Raw genomic sequence first — 22,022 nt, 5'->3', positions numbered from 1 at the left:
CCCCCATGTGCCTGCATAGATGAGCTTCAATTAATTAGGGCTCAACTCTCAGCCTAAATGTCCCCGAGCTTGCAGCCTAATAGGTTAATTGGCCCCTCTGGCCTACGTTAACCCCTCCATGGTGAGTGTGGGGAGCACACCCCCTCATACGAGGAATGGACAAAGTCCTGCTTCTCTGAGTGCAGGAGGAACCACGAACAAAAGGAGCAATTTCTGAGCTCACAGGCTCAAGCCTCTTTAGCCAACAGACCCCAAAGCGTTCTCTCTAGCTTTTTCTAGGGTCACATTGGAAAAGATCTATGGCATGGCTGCTGCTGGCCTGGGTCAGCTGACACAGGCTGGAGGGGCTTGAGCAGTGGGGCTAGAAATAGCTGTGTGGATGTTCAGGCTCAGGCTAGAGCCTGAACTCTTGGGACCCTCTATCTGAGTCGGGCCAGCTGCAGGGCCACCCAGAGGATTGAGGGGGCCTGGGGCAAAGCAATTTCAGGGCCCCCTTCCATTAAAAAAAAAGTTGCAATATTATAGAATACTATATTCTCGTGGGGGCCCCTGTGGGGTCTGGGGCCTGTGGCAAATTGCCCCACTTGCCCTCCACTCCCCCCAGGGCGGCCCTGGCCAGCTGCGGGTTTATTATCCCAGTGTAGACATATCCACTGTGCTCACGAGCTACTGCTTGGCTTTCTTGCTTTTTGCCTCTTTCCGTTCTTGTATGTGGTGTAGTTGTAGCCTTGACGGTCCCAGGATATTAAACATACAAAGTGGATGAAGTAATAACTTTTACTTGACCAACTTCTGTGGATGAGAGAGACAAGCTTTCGAACCACACAGAGCTCTCCCTCAGCTCTGGGACCTGAAGAATCAAGGACTGAACAGAGACACTGGATTTACAGCTTATTACAACCGTCTGTAACCCCCTAACCCTCTACTGACTGAAGAGGTATTAATGTGCCACTCTACCTTGAATGGTCCTTTAGAATATGGGCTAACTAGGTATGCTCAACAATCTGTTCCACCTTGCATTTAGCTGTGACCCTCAGGGTATCTTTTCCAGACCTAACAAAGAGCTCTGTCTCTCTCACCAACAGAAGCTGGTCCAATAAAAGATATTACCCCTCACCCACCTTGTCTCTCTCTCTTCTGGTCTGTTCTCAGTTTCTGTGTGTTCTCGCACACCTCCCGCACGCCCAGTCCTGCTGACAACTGCTTGCCTACATGGAGGTAGCTTCTGGGTCTTGTTTTAGCTGTGCCAGCCCCCAAAGCTTTCTTACAACTATCTTAAATGAATGGCGCAATCACACATCAGTTTGAGCAAGGCTTTAACTCAACCCACAACAAAGTGTCACCCAGCTCATAACATTATTCTTGTCTTAAATAGATTTAACTGAAAGCAGAATTAGACCCTAAGTGCCTTTAGTTGGCAAAAATGGTTCAGGTGAGCTGGTTAACTAAATTGTGTATAAAAATCCTACACTTTCTTGATTCCAGCCAGACTAGAACCAAGACTAGAAAATTCTTTGATACGCAGATTATATAACACAATATCTACTACCTACACACAATGTGGTTGTACAGTAACTATTTAGTACTGTGTAATCTATTATATAATCTAAAATCAATCAGTAGAATAAGAATTCCAAACAATGGTAACACTGTAATCTATTTCTACCAGGGTCCAGCAGCTCTGTTAAATATAAAGACTGATAACACTGTTTTCTTAGACTCAGATTCTCACACGGGGCCATTGTACCGCAGATACTGGTTTCCATTTTAGAATGTGTTACATGTGGCTAATCATCAAGTGCCACAATCTTCCCCTGGCTTTGGTGATAGTAAGATAACACAGCCCAGAGGGAAGCATGACCTAAAAGCCAGAGAGAGGCAAGGCTGGATCAGTACAGAGGCAAGATGGCCAAGTTGATGCTTCTTACCAGTAAGTCCAGCTCTGTAACTTCTCTTATAGTGGGATGTACTTGGGGCAGCTAATCACTCCCACCGCTCATGATAGAGCTAGTGCTGTTTTTAGTGCGTTCGCTCTATCAAAGTGAACACGAGCGTGTCTTTTCCAGCTGGGAATCACACTCTCAGCTCGAAGTGCAGACACACCCAAAATGACCTGAGATGCAAAGGGAGGAAAGGTGAGTGAGGTAATATCTTTTATTGGACCAGCTGCTGTTAGAGAGAGAGAAAAGCTTTCCTTTCATAGAATATCAGGGATGGAAGGGACCTCAGGAGGTCATCTAGTCCAACCCCCTGCTCAAAGCAGGACCAATCCCCAGACAGATTTTTGCCCCAGATCCCTAAATGGCCCCCTCAAGGATTGAACTCACAAATCCTAGTCCTGAAGAAGAGCAATGTGTAAGCTCAAAAGCTTGGCTCTCTCACCAACAGCAGTTGGTCCAATAAACGATATTACTTCACCCACGTTGTCTCTCTAATAGCCAACACAGCTACAACACTGTATACTGAGATGCAAAGGACAACAGTCTGATAGGATTTTGAGAGAAGGCTCAGGGGTCTTTCCTGCAAAGTTAAAGAGTGGGATGGAGTAACCATAGGTGCCTAGCTAGCTGAGTTCCTGTGAAATGATTAATTTAATACCGCTGGGATTTTACTGTATTATTATGTGAGTAGTATATTGACCTCCCCCTAAATGACCAGGAGATTGGTGGAAGAGACAATGAGCATGATGTCATTAGAAGCACCTCAGCCGGAAGTCCTGCCTCACCTTGATGTCACAGGCAGTGACAATGCACTGGAAATGATGATGTTACCTGCCATGATATTATGGTCTAAGCCTTTGCCTTTCTGCAGTCTGCCCCTTTTGACACCTGACTAGCGTGACCAGGCATCCTGACATTAGAGGGTTTGTCTTATCTACCTATACCCCTACCCTTCCGGGAAAAAAAAGCGTCCCAATTTTTCACACTGGCTATCTGGTCATCCCTGTCCCCCAACCAGAGGGTCTACCTGACCTGGGGAGGGAAACTCACATGATTTGATGTATGGCCCAGAACCCCTGTATCAGGGAATGATAAGTAGCACTGCCCCTACAATTTAAAAACAAGTGCAGCAAAAATTCTGAGCAAAGCTAAAATGTGAAAAGAGAGAGATGTTTTAAAAGACTTACAAAGAGACTAGTTAAAGGGAAATGGAAGTTTGTAAATATAAGTGTTAATTAAAAACACAACAAGATGTTTTCCCACATGCATAATTGTCTATTGCAAGGGACAATGAGGGAGGCAGTGTTTCCTAATGGATAGAGCACCAGCAAGGCATTCGAGAGACCTGGGTTCCATTCATAGCCCTGCCATGGCCAGCTGAGTGACCCTGAGCAAGTCACCTCCTCGCTCTGTGCTCTGATACTGACCACCTTCATAAAGCACTTTGAGCTCTATGGACGAAAAGTGCTTTATAAGAGCTAGGTTTTAACAATAATGATATCATATAATAATCTGTGATATGAGTTATATATATTTTATTAAACACTTGCTGTTAGAAAGCAAACATTAGAAAGCAAAAATAAACACAATTATTGATATTCCCATTGTTTTATTTGCATTACCAGTGTTGTTTACTCAGCTGCTGAATTGTAAGATACTCTTCAAAAGACTCAAAAGTTGTCAATGAACCAAAAGGAGTTGCTTTCTTTACCACTCACATACTTTAAAATGCACAGTAATGGGATACAGGAGATATTTTAGGTGCAGCCCTGATACCAGTCAAGTAGTTGCATATTCCCAGGTCTAATGTTGTAATTATTCTCTTTTTCTTTAAAGGTTTGGCATTCCTGCTGAATGCACAGATAGGTATAAGGTGTTTTTTTTCTGAAAACACATTATGATTTTTGTTTCCCCTTTGGGAAAAGAGGATATTTTAATATATTCTGTATTCTTTTAGTTTACTCTTTCAGGTGCCTTTAGATAGATAGATAGATAGATAGATAGATAGATAGATAGATCATACAATCAATGTATGCCCTTTTTATCTATTGAAGTTAATGTATTTAACTTATTAAAGCATTATGTATGGCTCATACTAGAATCTGGTTGGTTGTCAGCTTTGAATAAAACACTAGAGTGCTGAGTAGCTTTCTTTCTAAGGCAGATTAAGAAAAGGTATAAAAGAAACAGGTACCATTAACAAACTAAGGGAGCTTCCCCGAATCTCTGCAGGCTTCAGTAGTGTCCCATCAGGGATGAATGTGGCCTGTTATGTTGTAGAACAAAAAGAGGAATCCACCATTTAAATAAAAACAAAGAAAATTGGCATTTTGCTAAGCCACTCAGCAGCAGCCTCATAGAAACAAGGTCAACCACAAATCCCAAACCAACACTCTTAATTTCTGACAAGGGTGTGATGAAAGAAGGGTGTGATGAAAGAAAAGTAGAAGGAAGATGAAATCAAAACTTTTTCTCAGAGTCTCGATTCTCGTGTAAGGTTGAACACCCTAGTTTAGCCTGTGAGTGATGTCTTAGACCGCAAAGAAATTTCCCATCAGTCAGTTTAGATAATCTGCAGCTAGGACTGTTTATCTTTATTTACTAAATTCTTAATACAACCTACCTCAGTGGCATTGTCTCTGAGTACAACATAAAATGACCCTGGAAGATTTGCAACATACACTAAGGCCTAGTTGGTACTTCCTGTCTAGTATAGTGAAGAAGAACCAACTACAATTTTTTGCAGGGTTGGGTTTTCTCATATTATTTTGTTCTGCTCTTCATGGCAAACTCCCCTATGACATCTCCCCCCTGCTCTTCAGGCTCTGCTTATCTGCTGACATGTTATTTCACCAACTGGGGCCAATATAGACCAGGCCTTGGGAAGTTCAAACCTGACAACATTGACCCATGCCTGTGTACTCACCTGATCTATGCCTTGGCTGGAATGTCCAACAACCAGATCACCACCATTGAATGGAATGATGTGACACTCTACAAATCCTTCAATGGCTTGAAAAACCAGTAGGTATTTAGTATAAAGAGGAATCCCTTGTCTTGCTTCTTAGGGGCAAGTAAGTCACAGACCAGCTCTACAGTGGACAACAATAATACTCACCCACAGATGTACTGAGATGTTCATGTAGCGACCTCCCTGTTCCAAAACGGTCCAAGTCTAGAGGACCATAGGCAACAAATCACTCTCCATATAGACAGAGAGAGCAGCTTGATCAAATGCAGATCAGTGACATTTCTAGCTCAGGCGCTGGTTGAGAGAATACAAATAAAAAAAGCAGACAGCAAAGATGAGAGTACATGTCAGCTCACAATTATCGAGCCACTGTGGATTTAAACGTGAGCCTAAATCTAGTCTCCGTTTAGTCATCAGACCATGTAACAAGGGAATAAAGCTGAAGACGGCAAATAGGTCACTCATTATTAAGAGTGGCAAGAGGGCAATTGTTTAAATTGGCCCTTCCTTTATGACTAGAAATAGGCTTAAATATTTTTACCTGTTTTGAAACTCTTTTTTTTAAACCCTCCCTTTGTACGAATGGACAACTGAAGACTCTCCTGGCTATCGGAGGCTGGAATTTCGGAACAGCACTGTAAGTCCAACCCATTCACTTTCTGTGGCAGCATCATGGTATTGCAAAGATAGATGGAAACAATCAGCAGCTTCTTCCACTGACTCTTTTCTTCTCTGCTTCCCTAGATTTAGTGCAATGGTTTCCACACCTCAAAACTGTCAGACCTTCATCAACTCTGTCATCACATTCCTGCGCCAGTATGAATTTGATGGACTAGACTTTGACTGGGAATACCCTGGCTCCAGAGGCACAGGACAAGGCTCTCTTCACCATCCTGGCCAGGTAAGGTGGAAATCAGACATTAGCTAATGAGAAGCCAGAAGGAAATTAACGTGGAATGACATTCAGGGTAAGGCAGAGCAGATCAGAATATCAGTGAACCAGATTCTGTGTTAATTCAGAAGAAACCTTGGATGAGTTAGATTTATTGATTTAAGACAAGGTACACATCTGCTTTTCATAAGGAAGACCACTGAGACAATCTCATTGCAGCTATCTCCACCACAATACAAATAACATATCCTCACCTGATGTTTCCATTAGCTGACTATCTGGTCATTAGTGTAAGAGACTCCAATGAAAATAGCTGAAAACACCGAGAGTCACAATTTCAGTATATTTGACAGTAACAAGGTTCTTTCACCTAATAGATTAAAAGTTCCTAAAAGCAGACAAATGACTTTAATTCCATCCCTGAATATCACAGTGTGAAGCAGGCTTTCCTTTGGTTGCACTGGATGGGAGGGTCTCAAGAACACAAACTAGAGACAGAAAGGGGGTTGTAGGCTGTTTGAGCACTTCTATGTTCAGAACTTTGAGGGCCATGAGGACTCAGCCTTGGTGGTGGTAGGGAATCACTAACCTTTTCCTTGCCATCTCCTAGGAAATGCTGGAAGCCTTTGAGCAGGAAGCAAAGCAGATTAACAAACCCAGGCTCCTGGTGACTGCTGCTGTGGCTGCTGGGCTCTCTAACATTGAGTCAGGCTACCAGGTTCCTCAGCTCGGCCAGTGAGCACAACACTCTCAGATGGCTGGGTTGTCTCCTTTTTAAATCTTCTTTAAAAAACATTTGATAAAGGCAAATACCCATCCTATGGCTGCTCCCCAGGAGGGGTAAGTAGGTCAGAACTTGACCTCTATCTTAGTCATTACCAACACTTGGATACTGTTATGGGGACAGTTCCACTTCAGAAGATAAATTGACATCCTAGACATCGGCACAAGGATCTGATGTTCAGATGTTGAATAGCAGGGCAAGTCATTAGGTCACCCCTGATCTGGTATGTGCACTGAGCCTACAATGGGTTTCTTCGGAACACACAACTGCACCTACCACCTAGTTCTAAGCACTCATTGGCACTGTGGGTTAAATCCTTATCCCATCCTAAGGGCACACAAGACCCAAAGAGGAGTAGAACCACTGTGCAGGAGAAGCGGGGTAGGCTGTTGGGAAGCCATGCATGCAGGAAGTGGGAGCATGACCAGTGGCACCACTGTGGAGCCAGCAGTAATAGGACAATGAACCATTCAGTGGGGTTAAAAAGGATTGGAGATAAAGGGGGGATAGTTAAAAAGGTGGGAGGGATAGCTCAGTGGTTTGAGCATTGGCCTGCTAAATCCAGGGTTGTGAGTTCAGTCCTTGAGAGGGCCATTTAGGGAACTGGGGTAAAAATCTGTCTGGGGATCATTTCTGCTTTGAGCAGGGGGTTGGACTAGATGACCTTCTGAGGTCCCTTCCAACCCTAATCTTCTATGATCCCCACAGGTATCTGGACTACTTCCATGGCTCGTGAGAAGGATATACTGGAGAAAACAGCCCTCTCTACAAAGGCACGGCTGACACTGGTAGCTATGTCTGCTTCAATGTTGTAAGTATATCTTGAAAGCTTAGGGCCAGGGTCCTTTCTGTCTGTAATGACATCAGACTTTACAATTGTAGAGATATAAGAATTAACATTGCAGTCTGCAATTCCCTGGAGAGACTAACTTGTTTGTTGCCTATAGGACTATGCCCTGAATTACTGGAAGAACAATTTGCCCCAGCTGAGAAGCTCATTGTTGGATTCCCAACCTACAGACACACCTTCATCCTGAGCAATCCATCCAACACTGCTGTCAGTGCTTCAACCTCAGGAGCGGGGCCTGCTGGACCTTACACAAGACAATCTGGGTTCTGGGCTTACTATGAGGCATGTGTGCTCGCTCATCTCACACAAATATTAAATCACTAATAGACACAGAGAACTGTTAGCCAGTGAGTCATAGGCTGAAATGAATTCTAACAAAAGATCCTATTGACTAACTGCAACTAGCTAACTAATTCATAAAAAATTATAGTTTGTTCATGGACAAAGAGAAGAGAAACAAGGATCTAGATTCACAGAATACCTTATTTTTAGTGATTTATTCTACTTGATTTAAAAATAGACTATATTACTCTAGCTAATTTCAGCTGAATGTGTCAGAAACAGAATAAAATGCACCCTCATCCTTGCACACCATAAATGCCTTATTAAACACAATGGGTGAATTAACTGATTATTAATTACTGAGTCCACAAGGTAAAGCAATCAGGGAGCCTACTCTAATTCTTTTCCCTGTAGTGTGTCTAATTCTTCCACATCACCTCTTGGTGTTATTTAAATTAATGTAAATGAAGCTGATTAAGGAGTACAAATCCTTAGAGATGATACTTAGGGTCATAATTAATGAGTAAGTCAAAGAAATTGTCACAGTTTGGACTTGTCTTTTTTACAGGACGCTTGTTAAAATTCTCACTTCTACTTTACTTATGTAACCCTTCTGCTCCTCTGAGTTGGCAGCAACAGGGCCGTGTTCAGTATCCAGGGGTTCCGTTTCAATAACCCAATGCCAAACCAGCTCGTGCCCTCACCCAGTGACCTGGGAAAATCTTACACACACCCCTAGGTGCCTCAAAGAGGCAATGCTTCCCCTCTCACAAGCACAGAGTTTCGGTGTAGCAGAAAAGGTTTAATTACATGAGATAAACAACAAGCACTAAATTGGGAAAACACCTCAACTAGAGTTCCTAGACCAAACCATGAGCAAAGACCCACCCCAGGAAATTGGGCTATGTCCTTTTCACTGGGCTCTTGAGTCCAGCAACCCCCAAATCACCCACAGTCCCAAAAGTCCCACAATCCAAAAGTCTCTGTCCTGGGTCAGTGCAGCCCCAAAATTCAAGAGTCTGTCTGCAGAGGTCCCTCCCCCCAGCCTGGGTAGAAAGGGGCACCTTACGTGGTCCGCGGCCAACTGCCCTGCCTCTCCGTGGGTTCTGCTTCCACCATCTCCACAAACTGCTCCGCTTTACCAGCCACTCCACTCTGCTCCTCCAGCCATCCCCACAAACTGCTCTGCTCCACCAGCTGTCCAGTGAGCTGCTCCAGTTGTCCCTGCAAACTGCTCGGCTCCGCTCGCTCTGTGGGATGCTCCACCTGTCCCACAGCTACTCCACTCTGCCAGCCGCTCTGCTCCATCAGCTGTCCCGTGATCCGCTCCAGCTGTCCTCACAAACAGCTCGACTCTGCCAGCTGCTCTGTTCCGCAGTATAGCTTCAGGCTCCCCCACTAGTTAGCACAGTACTCAGTGCTCTCGGCTCAGTAATTTCAGCTCTTTAATGATTTCAACTCTTAGTGATCTCAGCTCATAGTAGGGGAGCCCCAGTGCTAGTGCACCAAAGTGAGTTCAGCTCAGTAACCTTTATCTAGATTCTTAAGGGAATAAAAAATCAACTCTGACATTCCACAGTGGAGAGAGGAGGGGGTGGAACTGGTGCTTCTGGCTCCACAAGGAGCCTGCACCACCAGGCACAGTTACCTGTCCCCAGCCTCTCTCATTTCACTGGGTTTTGGAACCCATGTCCCTTGTCTAGCAAGTACCATCCAACTGAGATTGAGTCATTTCTGTCACAAAGCAGTCCCACAGCTGGGCAGCCTGGGATGGGGTAGGCGTGCCTATGCAAATACACACTCTGAAATTCTTTCCACCAGATGTCAGGGTAGAGCTTATCCTGACTCTGCTTACACTTAGATCTGCACTTTCCTGAAGAATGGAGCCACCCAGGCTTGGGATACCCCTCAGGATGTCCCCTATGCCTACAAGGGCAACGAGTGGCTTGGATATGACAACATCAAGAGCTTCAATATCAAGGTATGGTGACACCTTCTGGTGTAACTAGTGCCAGATAAGGCTTCCATTCAGCATTAGCAGCTGGGCTGATTTTAGCTTCTTTCCTGGCACTTAACAGGCTCAGTGGCTGATGAAGAATAACTTTGGAGGCGCTATGGTTTGGTCTCTGGACCTGGATGACTTCACTGGCACTTTCTGCAACCAGGTCAAATACCCTCTGATCAACACTCTGAAGACCGCTCTTGGACTGCAGAGCACTAGTGAGTGATACCAGCAGGACGGGCTCCCAGAATTAACTCCCTGGTTGCACAGAGAGATGAGAATCTGCACGCTAACAGGGGTGTATAATATTGCTTTCGGCCTGATTCAATGTACCCCCAAATAACCACTCTCTCAAGAGTAATAAGATATAGAAAAGTGACTATCCACAACTCCTTATTGTAGAACATTTCTACCCTTTCCCCTTTGCGGGAATGCCACAGAGTTAGGTGCAAAGTCAGATGGTAAGTGACACAGGGGACTAACTCCTAAGCTTTTCATCTCCCTGAGACTTAGCTCAATCCACGTCATGATTAATTATATGAAAACATGGCTGTCAGTCTTCTGCGATGTGGTCCCAAGGCAAAAACAGGTCACGGTTCAGTACGATTGATAATATCTGCCTGCGATTAGACAGGGGCTGGAACAGCAGGATTGAGACTGAGCTCTACTAACAGACCTGTGGGGAGGACATAGGACTGGGGAAGACGGAGCTGATGCAAATCAGAAGTGAATACACTTGAACTTTGGGAAGCTGAAACTGAATCCAGATCTGAACTTAATGGTTTAGTTTCCTGTTTATAATGAAGCAATCAGAAGCCCAGATCTGATTTTAACCTAACTTCAGCAAATGTGAATTCAGGAACTAAAATGTATTTCTTGGGACTCCTTCGCGGCTGAAATGGTGGGGCCATGAGAATGGGTGGGTCGATAGACAGCTCATCCTGAATGAAGTGCAAACCTGGCCCATTTCATGGTAGAATCATCAGGGGATCCTAATGATCTGCTTTTCTGTCAGGCTGCACGGCCCCTGCTCAGCCCATTTCTCCAATCACAGAAGCTCCCGGTAACGGAAGTGGAAGCGGGAGTGGCAGTTTCGGTAGCAACCCCAGCAGCGGTTCAGGCAGCAGTTCTGGGGGCACTGGCTTCTGCGCTAGCAAGGCCAATGGCCTTTACCCAGATCCATCTAACAGTAACAGCTTCTACAGCTGTGTGAATGGGAGAACCTACCTGGAAAATTGCCAGGCTGGCCTGGTCTTTGACTCCAGCTGCTCCTGCTGCAACTGGGCATGAACCAATCAGGTTATCATAACTAACTAGCCATCCTAATCTGACCAAAATTCCACAAATTCATTATGATGAAATAAAGCATTCAGCAAAAACAATAGCCGCACCCTCTGTGGTTTGTTAACTCCTCTAGCACTTTCAGTGCTTCTATAGTGCTATGTGGTCTGGTTGAAATTACCCCTGACACAAGGATGGTCATGAATCCATCCATGGGATCTCCACAGTCAGACATCAGCAGTATTTGGATCCCAGACCCAGTTCAGAAGCTGGACGTCTCCTATATTTATTTATATGGCACCCAAAGTTGGGCTGGCGCTTTACAAGCAGGTAGACAGACAGTCACACCGAGGGCATGAAACTATTACAATAAAACGAAGTGGATCTCCCCTGCAAACACCTTCCTTGTCACTTGCCTTCCCTTTGCACATAGAGACCAGGGATGAAACACCTCTGACCAACAGGTCTGGAAAGTCCTTCAGTTTGACCAAACATATACAATCGAAAGAAAATTGCTGACTTCTTATGCTGGTTGCATTCTTACTGATAACATAACAAAACCAGCTCAGCATTCCAACAGCTCAGAAGAGCTGCATTCATGAGCAAGACTGTTCAAACAGTCCTATAAATTATTTATTATTATGTATAATAAAAAGCAAGTATAGAGGGATATAAATTTACATTTATACACAGGGTGATGCATTTGTAGACTTACCATCATGTGACTAGGTTCCCATATCACTATGCAATGCTTTGAAAAGGGCTTTTAAAGGTACTGTGCAACTGAGCTGCATAAATACTGTAACCTGGTAAGACAAGATTAATGAGAGCAGACAAAGATCAGTAGCGCGGAAAAAAACCCAGTTCCTGCCTGGGATGAAAAAGTCAATAACTGGAGCCAAGGAGAAAGAGGCTGTGACATACCAAGGTACAATGCAGAGTAATGAGTAGCAGTGTCACCCCTGCCCTGCAACCTTGGGTGCTTTACAATGCCTTGCTGAAGTAACTCCCACCTGGGCCTCTCATAAACAGCCTTCCAGCAAGCCATGCCCTGAGAGTCTGCGTGTAACAGCAGCCTGCCAGCCACGCTTGGACTACACTTTGGCTCTCACCAGCCTTAGTTCTACCCACCAGTCGCAGATTTCCCCCCAGAAACATGTGTCCTGCATGGCCCAGCCGTCTCCTACACAATACAAATATTGTAAGTCTGTTATTCCTTCATGGAATAATACACCAGTTTATTATCTGAAATACTTCTTCAGATACTTCCGTTTAAACATACTGGATTAGATAAAACAGTAAAATAAGTTTATTAACTACCAAGGGATAGATTTTAAATGAGCACAAGCAATGAGGCATAAAAATCAGAAATAGTTAAAAGAAAAATAAAGATAAAATGCTTACTAATGCCTAGCTTAATAAATTTTATCAGATTCAAGCAAAGTTTCTCACCACATGCTTTCAGCAGTCTTACTGACCAAACTCTCCAGTCAGGGCACCTCCCTGAGTGTCCAACATACGCTTCCTTTGCTTCTTCAGGTGGTGCCTTGGGTGTTTGCCCCTCCTTTTTATTATTTCAGTGCCCTTCTTGAAAAACATTTCCAGCTGGGCACTTAGAGACAGAGTCTGTGTGGAAGGATGTTCCCTACTTTTTTTTTTCACCAGTCTGAACTTCCGTTGTCTTCCCTTCCTGCTTGATGACCCTATTTACTGCTTAAATGTAAAATAAGCAGAGCACACACTCCTTTGTTTAGAACAGACCTGTTTGCCATCTTCTGTTTGGGCAAGGCTGTGGGGTTCAGAACACAAGAGAAATTTTATAACTTCACATACAATGTTGCCACACATATTTTACCAGGACAATAATGATCAGCAAATTATGAGTTTTCAAATGATCCCTTAAAAGGCATACTTTGTACAAAGATTATTAGAATACTGTGTAGGGTATGAATACAGTGGTGTACTCTGTCACAGAGAGCTAGAATCTAAACACAATTAAATTATTACTGTGCATTCCCTGAATGTTGTCTCTTCAGTAAATATTCTCACAGGCCCTGACACACTCCTGAGTCCTGCAGAATGGGCAATAAAGCCAGTCACAGTCCCTACATAGGCTGCCCCTTCTGAGACCCTTTTCTAGTCCCAAGTGTACCTCTTTCAAATGACAAGTCCATGCTTCCACTTCTTTTTGGGGTGGGACCCCTTGATTCAGCCACTCTCCAGCTGAGTGTCCAGGTTACATCTGCTAGTTGCCAAATATATTCCCAACAGACTCAAGAGGCTTGGCACCTGCAAGAGTTTCCTTTCAGGGGTCTGGGAACAGTAATAGTTTTCGATGACAAATTAGCAGCTCGTTCAAAACCAAGTATGATTTATTGGCCAAAAGGTGCAAAGCTCCCAGAAATAAAACAAGCTAGATGCATACTGTGTTACCTATACTTGGCGTTCCCCTCAAACCTCTAGGGAGGCATCATTTAGGCTTGGTGTGATGCCCCCTGTTTTCTTGAGGGCCAAGTTACAGCCTGCTTGCTGCAGACTAGATAGCTCTGATGAAGAGTCTTGAGCTCCAGCTTCTGAGCCCTGGCAAAACAGCTATGATATAACCAGTGTTGGGGCCCAGAAGTTGCCTCTTAAAAACTATTCACCTGGTGATTGTGCTTGAGTGTTTGTTGGGATGCTCCTTCTCTAGCCCACTGTGTTGCCTTTCCTGCTTGGTCTCTTTAACCAGCTCCCCTTTTGATCTCACTCCAGAGAGCGAGTAACCCCCTCTTCCCAAACAAATACACCAATACCTGCACAATATTCATAAACCATCTGACAGATATTTCCCAGTTCTCCATAAAACTCAAAGAAGCTTTCATCGTCGGAAGTAAAAAAGAACAGAAGGATTTTCTGGGCATGAAGAGATCGATTGGCCCAATGAGCAATTCCCCTTTTCTCACTCCCAAATCCCTGCTTTCTCACCTTTCGTCCCTTTTCTTTCCATAACAGTACCCAACATTTAAATACGCTTATAGCCATGGCCTTGGTCTGCCCCTCTTGCTGGGAAGAATTTGTACCCAAATTCCAGTTTCACTCTTATTTTTCTAAGTCTTCGCTGTCTCAGCCTCTCGTTTCTTTTAGCATTTAGGCTATGTCTACACGAGGAGCGAAGGTGTGATTCCCCTCCCTTCTTCATCAAGCTAGCCTGACTATTAATAGCAGTGTGTCCTTAGTAGCAGCGATAGCACGGCTGAGCTGTGCCAAGTACACAAACCCACATGACACAGGTGCGTACTCAGCTGCCAACCCCGGAGCTACTGGGGCTACAGTGATGTTGATACTCAGGCTAGCTTGATGAGAGCTAGCACAAATATGTGCACATGAGCAGTGTCATCGCACCTCTTACTCGTAGTGTAGATGTAGCCTTAGAGTCAGTTTCAGCATTATGAAATACCTTGTTATGTACTATTTGTGTCACTGTAATACCCAGAGACACCATCACAGATGAGGGCCTCATTGCACTGGGTGCTGTATATACACAGAGTAAGAGACAGATCCTGCCCCAGAGAGCTTACAATCTAAAAGGGCAAGAGAGAGAAAGTGAGACGTACAGAGAGAGGTGAAGTGACTTGCCCAAGTCACAGAAGCCGGTCAGTAGCAGAGTTAGGAATAGAATCCATGGACCATGCAGCCGCTCTCTCTTTTTCTTGGCTTTCATTAGAGGAAGACTTTTTCTCCTTTACTGTACACGGCTTCAAATGTCCACTTTTTAAAATAGACAGCAACAATCTTGTGCAGTGTTTGGTCCCATTCACGGAGGCTGAATTCCTGTGAAAAGGAGCCCCGGCACAAGTTTATGCATCACTGCAATCCTCAAAATATGGCTTACGTGGGGCTTGTCAGAGGCCTTGTGCTGGCCTTCTGCACAGGAGTGAATTTCACACAGGGAGCACTTCACCAGCACTGGTAAAATACTTCCTCCATGGTAAAGCACTGTGTGGAATTTTCCTTAGCTGTGTGGGACCTTCGATTAATGGATACTAGGAAGCTGTAATGCCTGAGCTCGGGGTTCAGGCACTGCTGTAACAACGTCCGTGCTTTGTGGATTTGCACATTTGCTTTAAAGCCCCATTGTGTGACTAACTGCATCTTCTTTAAGAGCAGTGGGGTCTCCTCAAGCAATCTGCCTGCATTACTGTAATATCCAAGTGCCTCACAACCTTTAATGTAGCTAGCCTCACAACACCCCTGTGAGGCAGGGTGGGGCTATTGTCCCTGTTTTATAGATGGGAAACTGAGGCACAGAAAGATTAAATGACTTGCCCCAGATCATACAAGAAATCTGTGGTGGAGCAGAAATTGAACCCAGATCTCCCAAGACCCAAGCAAGCATTCTCACCAAGCTCACGTTAAACCACTGAACCTCCAGCTATGCAATGCCAGTATACCACATATGTCGTGGTAGCGGACTGCACATTGGTCACATTCATGACATTATCTCCATAGACATGCAGGGACATCTTTTTGATGGGACCTTCAAATAATTCAGGGATTATTATTGTTTAACAGATTGCTACGGGTGCTAAGCAATTTATTTTAATACTTCAACTACCTCAGTCAAATCAAATCATCAGTAGAAGACCTTGGTCTAGTCCCAAAGAAATTCTATGTGTGTCCTGTTCTGCTTGCTCTGCAGGTAATCCATCACCACTCAGTGTGGTACTCTGTCCCCCTCTAGTGGTGTCTGGGCCACAGTTAGGGAAGCACAATACAGCATACACACAATGATCAAATCATGCACTTTCAAAGGATTTTTATTATGGGTTAAAAAAAACCCACCAATGAAGAAAGAACAACAAAAATCGCCACATGTGACAGAAGGCAGAGTGTCTCACTCTGCAGGATCCTCTGCCTTCAGTTGCCTTGCAGCCCCGTCCCCACCCCCCACAACCACCTCTCTGGCATATGGGCTGACACAGTTAAGTTTAAAGGTGGAGTCTAACAAGGAGATCAAAGCTTTATACAGCACATATTGCTCTGCAGGTAAAATACACACACAACAAGCTCACCAACAGATACTATAGTGATGGAAGATAGACAGGCAGGTAGGTAGGTAGAGAAAATCCGTTAATTTAAAGGTTGACAGAGACCTTCCCATCTGAAAATCCAAGTGATCCACCACACCACATCCATCATTCCCCACAACAGACGTATTTAAGCAGTGGGGTCTATTATAATATGACAAAGAGCCATGGCCCTGCAGTGAACAACATTAAGTTGGCTGCTTGCTGGCAGAACCGCGGTTCACAGAAGTTCAAGGGAATCCTTTCTTTGATTTTAGTTAACATGGGTGTGACAGATAGGGCAATTTCCTGAAGTATCTTTGGGCGGTCTTATCATATTAAGTTTGTGTTTCATTGTGGGCCAGGGTTTGTATATAATTCCATGGGGGAGAGGAAAACACAGCTATCCAGGAACTCGGGCTGTAACCTCTCCTGAGAGGTCCCACACCTGAGAAGGCTCACCTATATTGGCTCAAACTGGATTCTCCAGAGGCCAACAGAATGGATAAACAGCCTGAGTTTAAACTGACTCTGGGCCTGCTTTCTGACCCAGCAAACAGACAGGACCTTGTGACCAAGGAGAGGACCTTTATTTTTAGGGAAGGGTTGGAAGGACCGACATTGACCAGAGCTCTTATGGAGACTGAGGGGGTGATCTCTGGGAAGCTTATTAGCATCCATATAGGTTATTTAGTTGTTTTAATAGGTTTTTCTCTGCAATGCTCTCACCTTAACAATAGATGTGCTTGCTTAGAAAAAGGTGTGTGGTAACTTAGAACCCTGGGTTGTTTATAGAGTTGCCAACTTTGGTTGGATGAATTCCTGGAGATTTTATCACATGACATAATCTTTAATTAAAGATTAATCTCTAATTCCTGGAGACTCCAGGACAATCCTGGATGGCTGGCAACCCTAGCTGTTTATGGGCTCTGAGGAGAATACAAGTGCAGGAACAAGGCCTCTTTGGACTGTCTGTCTTGCTGAGGGAACTGATAGTGTACGCCAAGGACTGTGCAGCATGGGAAAATCCTAGTCAGATGTCTCCACTCAAGATAGGTGACGGCTGAGGAGATGGGAGCCTAGCATGGCATGGGTGCCCTTGCTGGTTTTGCTTGCTTCCTAACTTTTTTACAAAAGTTTCATCCAAATTCAGTACATACACACGTCAGTGAATATTCGTATTCCTGCTAACTGGAAAATATCAGTATCTGGAGATATGTAGGCAGTGTTGTTGTAGCCATGTTGGTCCCAGGATATTAGAGAGTCAAGGTAGGTGAGGTAATGTCTTTTATTGGACCAACTTCTGTTGGTGAGAGATACAAGCTTTGTGTAAGCTCAAAAGCTTGTCTCTCTCACCAACAAGAGTTGGCCCAATAAAAGATATTACCTCCCCCACTTTGTCTCTCTAGTATCTGGAGAATTAATTGTCAGGGAAATAAGTGATTTGGGCTATCAAGAAAGGCCTATCACTCTAAGGGTATGTCTACACTACGAAATTAGGTTGAATTTATAGAAGTCATTTTTTTAGAAATCGTTTTTATACAGTCGATTGTATGTGTCCCCACACAAAATGGTCTAAGCGCATTAAGTCGGCAGACTGCATCCACAGTACCGAGGCTAGCATCGACTTCCAGAGCGCTGCACTGTGGGTAACTATCCCACAGTTCCCGCAGTCTCCGCTGCCCATTAGAATTCTCGGTTGAGATCCCAATGCCTGATGGGTCAAAAATAGTGCCGAGGGTTGTTCTAGTACATGTCTCCTTCCTCTCTCCTTTCCTCCCTCCCTCCATGAAAGCAACGGCAGATAATCATTTCAAGCCTTTTTTCCTGGGTTACCTGAGCAGACGCATACCACACCAAGTATGGAGCTCGCTCAGCTCACCATCACAGTACTTCTCCTGGGTGCTGGCAGACGTGGGACTGCATTGCTACATAGCAGCAGCTCATTGCCTTTTGGCAGAAGACGGTGCATTACGATTGGTAGCCGTCGTCATCATATTCCTGGGTGCTCTTTTAGCTCTCGGTGAGGTCGGTCAGGGGCAGCTGGGCAGACATGAGAGTGACTCAGCCAGGTCATTCCCATCTTCTGCCGAGCACCCAGGACATGACGATAGCTAGCACTCATACTGCACCATCTTCTGCTGAGCACCCAGGAGATGACGATAGCTAGCAGTCATACTGCACCATCTGCTACCAGCCTAAGATGTAAAAGATAGATGGAGTGGATCAAAACAATAAATTGACCCGATTCGTTTTATGAAATCAACGGCCTGCTAAACACAGGATTTTGAGTTCAATCCTTGAGGGGGCCATTCTGTGTGACAGTTGTTTGTGTTTCTCCTTGATTCAAAGCCACCCGTTTTGTTGATTTTAATTCCCTGTAAACCATGTTGTCAGTCACCCCTCCCTCCATCAGAGCAACGGCAGACAATTGTTTCGTGCAAAACCAGGGGAGGAGGCGATGGCAGCATGGTGATGAGAGTGATGAGGACATAGACATGGTCATAGACTTCTCACAAAGTACAGGCCGGGCAATGTGCTCCAGCAATGTGAACATCATGCTGATGAGCTCTGCATGGTCACCTGTGCTGACCAGCTCACCATGCTGCCCAAACAAGAAATGAAATTCAAAAGTTTGCAGGCTTTTTCCTGTCTACCTGGCCAGTGCATCTGAGTTGAGAGCACTGTCCAGAGCAGTCACAGTGGAGCACTCTGGGATAGCTCCGAGAGGGCAATACCATCAAATTGCATCCACACTATCCCAAATTCGACCCAGCAAGGCCGATGTCAGTGCTAATCCCCTTGTCAGAGGTGGAGTAAAGAAATCGATTTAAAGAGCCCTTTAAGTAAAAAAAATAGGGCTTCGTCATGTGGACAGGTCCAGGGTTAAATCAATGTAATGCTACTAAATTCGACCTACAGTCATAGTGTAGACCAGGCCTAATTGTATTGACTTGCTGACAGGAGTTTCAATGAGGCTGCAATCCCAGCCTTTGAAATGCTGAGGCTCGTCTGTCAATACCTCTACCTGACTTTCTGTAGGGCAGCACTCTGACCTGACACGGAATAAATAGAAAGAGAAGAAAATGTACATCTGACCAGGAGCCTGCCTGGTGCATATCGACCAAGTAAATCAATTTTATAGCTCAATAAATCATCAACCCTATGGCAAAATGGGCTCCAAATTGGAATGCAGATAGATCAATAGAGTTAGACTGGGCTTGACTTTTGTGTGGGTGTGCCCAGCAAAAAGCCTCCTGTCCTTACACCTTGTGTTCTGTAGCCAGGGACAACTGCAGTCCCCATGCTCCATAGAGCACAGAATTCACTCACTCCTAGCACCACAGAGAGCCCAAGTCAGACCAAATGGGCAGACAGTGGACAGGACCAATACCTCACCCCAATTCCTCTGTATTGGCCAGTAGAACTGGCAAGCACAGAGAGGGGAGCATGTTGCCATACTAACAGGTATGTCCCACCTCGATTCTGGGAGCTCCAGGAGGGATCAAAGCGACAGGTTGGCTCCACTCTACCCTCAGTGCTGGGCTGGGCCTATCATGCACAGCAGAGTCCTTAACTATTAGCAGATGTCACCCTAAGCTCTTGGAACTCCAAGCCTCCTTTTTCACCCATTAAAACAGAACCCAGAGAAGCTACTGCTAACCCTCCAGAGCTTTGGGGGCTCAGGAAATTGTAAGGTCTGGTTGTGGAAAACATCACTCCTACCTCGCCCATCTGGAGAGGGAGAATGAAAGTCAGTGGCTAGTTTTTTTAATAAATCAGAAATAAGTCTAAGTGGTTAAAATCCAGGAGCAGAATTAACTATACTATATTATGCTGTAACAACAACTCTGTTCAGTATATCTAACAAATTTAATGCAGAAGAGTGTGTCTCTCTCTCTTCGCTCCTCCCCTTTTCCCCATCACCTTAGTGTCTAGGCACAAACATGATCTTTGCCTCCATGAATGTATGAAACACTATGAAGACAAATTCTGAGCACCAGAGGATTAATGTTTATCACTTATGGAGCATGGTGGGCCAGATCCTCGGCTAGTGTAAATGGGCTTAACTCCACTGACTTAAATGGAACCACACAGATTTACACCAATTGAAGATATGGCCCTGAAAGCATACGCTTAACAGATTATATAAAAATACAAGGCTCTAGGCATGACAAACTTTAAGTCCAAGACAGATGTGTTGAGACCCTGAAATTCAGGTCCGATCTAGATTTCAAAAACCCTCTGCTGATATCATTTTCTGATGACATTACAAATTGGGTTGATAAAGGAGGTAGTGTTAATATAAGATCCTTAGACTTCTATAAGGCTTTTGACTTCGTACTGCACCACATTTTGATTAAGAAACTAGAATCAACATGGATTAAAAACTGGCTAACTGATATGTCTCAAAATTTAACTATAAACAGGGAATCATCGAGCCGGTGTGTTTCTTGTAAGGTGCCACCAGGATCAGTTCTTGGCCCTACACTATTTAACATTTGTATCAGTGACCTGGAAGGAAACACCAAATTATCACTGATGAAGTTTACAGACGACACAAAGACTGAGGGAGTGGTCAGGGCTGCCTGTGGGGGGTGGGGGGGCAAGTGGGACAATTTGCCCCAGGCCCTGGGCCCCACAGGGGCCCCCATGAGAATATAGTATTCTATAGTATTGAAACTTTTTTTTATGGAAGGGGACCCCGAAATTGCTTTGCCCCAGGCCTCCTGAATCCTTTGGGCAGCCCTGGGAGTGGTAAATAAACAGGATGAGAGGTCACTGATTCAGAGTGATCTGGATCTCTTGGTAAACTGGGAGCTAGCAAACAATCTGCACTTCAGTATGGCCAAGTGTAAAGTGAAACATCTAGGAACAAAGAATGCAGACCATACTTACTGGATGGGGCACTCTCTCCTGGGAAGCTATGACTCCGGAAAAGACTTGGGGGTCATAGTGGATAATCAGCTAAACATGAGCTCCCAGTACAACACTATGACCAATGTGATCCTTGGATGTATAAACAGGGGACTATCAAGTAAGAGTAGAGAAGTTATATTATCTCTGCATTTGGCACTGGTGCAACTGCTACTGGAATACTGAGGCCAATTCTGGTGTCCACAATTCAAGAAGGATGTTGAAAAATTGGAGAGGGTTCAGAGAAGAGCCACAAGACCGATTAAAGGATTGGAATATATGTCATATAGTGAAAGACTCATGGAGCTCGATCTATTTAACTTATCAACAAGAAAGTTAAGGAGTCACTTAACCACAGTTTATAAATACCAGAGCAGCAAACAACGTTATAACAAGGGCAAATGGCTGGAGGTTGAAGCCAGACAAATTCAGATTAGAAATAATGGTGCAAATTTTTAACGTTGAGGGTAATTAACCATTTTAACAATGTATGCAGGGCTGTGATAGATTCTTCATCACTGGCAAAATTTAAATCAAGACTGGATGTTTTTCTAGAAGATCTGCTCTAGTTCAAACAGGAATTAATTCAAGATAGTGTAATGGCCTGTGTGAGACAGGAAGTCAGACTAATCACAATGGTCCCTTGTAGGTTTATAATCTATTAATCCAATTCACATTTTGGTTTCTGCCTATTTCTACAATCTAACTCAGCCAAATATAATACATGGGGAGACCATTCACTTTGCACAAGAGATGGAGATACTGGGCCCAATTCTGATCTCATTTTACAGTTAGTAAATTGCTTAACTCCATTGATTTCTGGGCTGAAGTGGGATTCGGGTCCCACTCCCACTTAAAGGAAGCAGGGTGGCTTGGTGGATGTCATAGCATACACGCAGAGAAGTTATATGAAAACGTAAGTACTCTTGCTGGAAGGTTGCAACATAACATGACTTTATTTTTTAGAATTCAGAACAATAACACACAAGAACCCAACACTAGAGAGAGACAAAGCAGGCTGCTCCCTAAAACAGCGATGTACAGCTCACTCCACCTTA

At 44.4% G+C, this 22,022-nt stretch overlaps 1 pseudogene; it reads left to right on the top strand.

Annotated features, from left to right (window-relative positions):
* The first annotated feature begins 1,905 nt into the window (after positions 1-1,905).
* LOC115651613 lies at positions 1,906-11,011 on the top strand (annotated as a pseudogene).
* The last annotated feature ends 11,011 nt before the right edge of the window (positions 11,012-22,022 follow it).

The sequence above is a fragment of the Gopherus evgoodei genome, chromosome 4, assembly GCF_007399415.2.
Source record: "Gopherus evgoodei ecotype Sinaloan lineage chromosome 4, rGopEvg1_v1.p, whole genome shotgun sequence".
Classification (NCBI taxonomy): Eukaryota; Metazoa; Chordata; order Testudines; family Testudinidae; genus Gopherus; species Gopherus evgoodei.
Note: the sequence above shows the minus strand (reverse complement) of the source record. Positions and strands in the feature narration are given on the sequence as shown.